We start from the raw sequence: 3839 nt of genomic DNA on the forward strand, positions 1-3839 counted from the left end.
TAAAGGGTTCAATTGTAATCGGTCAGGACGGACAGATGTTGGTGTTGCTGTGTAGACCAGGCATCGTTTTGTTGAGTTAAGGTTTGCACCAATAGGCATAAATTCTGAGTAGTGACAAAAGTCACAGATAGACAAATGCACCAACAGTAATTAATGATCGAAGGTATAGTAACCGGATTCCACTTATAACAGTTTTCTACTGAAGAAGGCCAATGGGCAGGGTGAGGTGTTTACTTCTTGCACGAAGAGTGCACCAATAGCAATGTCGCCAGTATTGTTAGAAAGAAGGAAAGGGGGATGTGGCACAGGATATGTGAGAGCAGCAATGGTTGATATGGTTTTTTGAACTGCCGAAGTCTACTTCTTGAAAGGGATACCACTTCATATCTTTTGGCTTCCCTTTGAGGGAGGCATAGAGGATGGCAAGAGTACCTGCGTTGCCTAGAAGGAAACTGTTGATAATTGATCATGCTGAATATGTTTTGTTTTGTCTTGACGGTCAAGGAAGTCGGGAAGTTCTGAACGTCTTCTACCTTCTAAAGGAGGGGTTGTACTCCTTCAGGATTGGTGGTGAGTCCTAAGATCCATATATCGTTGGTACCAGAGATACACTGTAGTTATAGTAAATTACATACCTCAGCAATTATTATACTTGCGACTTATTTTTAAACTTTTTGTATTCACTAACTTTTTTTTCCATAATTGTTATAATAAATCATTTATTGTTAGGGTCCATTTATTAGAAGACCTAAGTTATTCGTAAATGTATATAAATACCTAATTCTCAAACTGCTGCTTTTATTGAAAGAAATACAGGGGGTGGGTGTAGAAAAAAAGATAGACTAGAGACAATGAAAGACCATGTTACAGAGGCTCTGCCAATATACAAGACTAGAAATATTTTCTTGGTTTTGAAGGGTCCGTAACTAAAGAATCTCTTCTACTCTTACCAAGGGAAAAATAGCCACAGAACAATTACAATGCAGTAGTTAATCCCTTCTGTGAAGAAAAATTATCTGGTAGTCTCAGTGTTGAAGAGTATGACAAAGCAGGAGAATATGTAAGGAGTAGGCTAAACTATCCCATATATGTGTGGGCAAAGGGAAAATAAGCCGTAACCAAATAAGAATGGTCCAATTTAGTGCTGTTTAGTCAGTCAAACTGCCCAGTGACTCTTTAGGGGTAGTATCTCAACGGATTCTGCCATAACGGAAATCTATTAAAAGACATCGAAAAGATAAATATTATGTTATGTTTAATAACATAATATTTATCTTTTCGATGTCTTTTGATAGATTTCTGTTTTGGCAGAATCACAGACTTTCTTCTACTTTACAAATATCATACTTACCAGCTTATCATAATCGTTTGATTATACTATTAACTAGTTAATAGTATAATCTTTTTAAACCTAACTTGGCTGATTAAATTCTAGCTGCCTTCATATTCGGCCAAATATGAACTTTGTAAATATTTTATATATTTATGAGTAAACTTGTAGGTTAGTAATTTTTTATATCTTTTGTATATCGCTTTTTGTGAGTTACTTTATTGACAAAGATTTTTCCAAGCCGTCGGTATACTGGAAATTACACCTAATTTTGCTGGTAAAAGATTTTCATCTATTGAATCCATTGTTAGGGCATCTTCTGCTGCTTTTCGAAATAAAATATCTCTTTGTTTCACGTTGCCAAATATAATGTCCCGGTTTCCTTTTTTGACGAAAAATTATGGTATCATATTATGTTTGATAAGCCCTCTGTGAATTCGGCTTTGATGGATTGATTAGCTGTAATTCTTGAATTATGCAAAATGTCCATTCAATCACCAGATGATTCTTGACACAGAGTTTAATAATGGGATAGGCCATGACTGTATTTCACAATTATGGTGAAAGCATTGTACATAATTTCAATGTTCAGGAAATCCAGTTTCCTGGTAATGTAATAGGATAGATTATTTGGAACTTTCTCAATTCTATTTTTTTTTTTTCATACGAGACCTGTTGCTGCAATAATTCTTATAATTTTTATATTGCAGTTCCATGGAAAACTATACCTCTTTGGATTTCTAAATATTGTTTATTGTCATATTCCATGTATATTTTATCATATATATGTATATATTATTATTATTATTATTACTATCCAAGCTACAACCCTAGTTGGAAAAGGAAGATGCTATAAGCCCAGGGGCTCCAACAGGGAAAAATAGCCCAGTGAGGAAAGGAAATAAGGAAATAAATAAATTAAGAGAACAAATTAACAATAAATCATTCTAAAATAAGTAACAACGTCAAAACAGACATGTCATATATAAACTATTAACAACATCAAAAACAAATATGTCATAAATAAACTATAAAAAGACTCATGTCCGCCTGGTCAACAAAAAATCATTTGCTCCAACTTTGAACTTTTGAAGTTTTACTGATTCAACCACCCGATTAGGAAGATCATTCCACAACTTGGTCACAGCTGGAATAAAACTTCTAGATTACTGCGTAGTATTGAGCCTCGTGATGGAGAAGGCCTGGCTATTAGAATTAACTGCCTGCCTAGTATTACGAACAGGATAGAATTGTCCAGGGAGATCTGAATGTAAAGGATGGTCAGAGTTATGAAAAATCTTATGCAACATGCATAATGAACTAATTGAACGACGGTGCCAGAGATTAATATCTAGATTAGGAATAAGAAATTTAATAGACCGTAAGTTTATGTCCAACAAATTAAGATGAGAATCAGCAGCTGAACACCAGACAGGAGAACAATACTCAAAATTCCTACCTTTTTTTTTTTTTTTTTTTTTTTGCTTTTTAAATCCTCATGTTGAACTTAATGTGAATGGTATATCTTCTAGAAAAAAGAGCCCGTTTGCTAGTAATAATAATAATAATAATAATAATAATAATAATAATAATAATAATAATAATAATATGTATATGTATATGTATATGTATATGTATATGTATATGTATATGTATATGTATATGTATATTATTATTATTATTATTATTATTATTATTATTATTATTATTATTATTATTATTATTATTATTATTATTATAAAACAGGCGTGTAATTCAAAACACACATTTTCCTAAAAATAATTATATAAAATTACCTTGTTTGAAATTATATCCCAACAATGATTAGAATCCTCCAAAAATCAAAAAATCAAGAACCAAAGAACCTGCTCCATCGAAGTACTTGTTGAGAATTATTGAACACTGTGTTTACAGCTAAAATATTGACATATATGACATTGTAGAGAGAATTTATATTACGAACTCTTCTGGTGTCATATACACAGGAAGAGTAGATATCAACGGGCTTATATACAATAAGTTTACAATAAAGTTTTTAAGAGAATAGCCCAATCGATTTGTCCGAGAAACAACATTAATCTTATTAAGTTAATCTCAAAGAGGCTTCTATAGGACTATAACTTAAAAACTTTGAAAGAGTTATTCTTTAGCGTTATTAGTCCATGTGTTCCTACGATTCATAGCAGTTTAAATAATCTTTGATTAATTTTCTATTTAGTTTATTACCTTGAAATAAATGTAAATAAAAAGAATATATGTTATTTCTCTTTAGTGTTTAACTTTGTAATATTTTTTTTAAATAAATCTCAGATATGAGTAGATATAGATTAACTCAAAGTTTACTTTCGTTCATTGAAAGTTATTCTAAGCTTATATGCATTAGATGTTCCAGTAACTATTTTTTCTATAATGTTCATCTTTTGTTGTAAAATCAATATCAATAAATCTTTTGGTCTTACTTTCAAATAATAGTCTTGAAGAGTTATTAAAAAAATAGCTAGTAAAATTC

Source organism: Palaemon carinicauda, chromosome 10 (assembly GCF_036898095.1).
Source record: "Palaemon carinicauda isolate YSFRI2023 chromosome 10, ASM3689809v2, whole genome shotgun sequence".
NCBI lineage: Eukaryota > Metazoa > Arthropoda > Malacostraca > Decapoda > Palaemonidae > Palaemon > Palaemon carinicauda.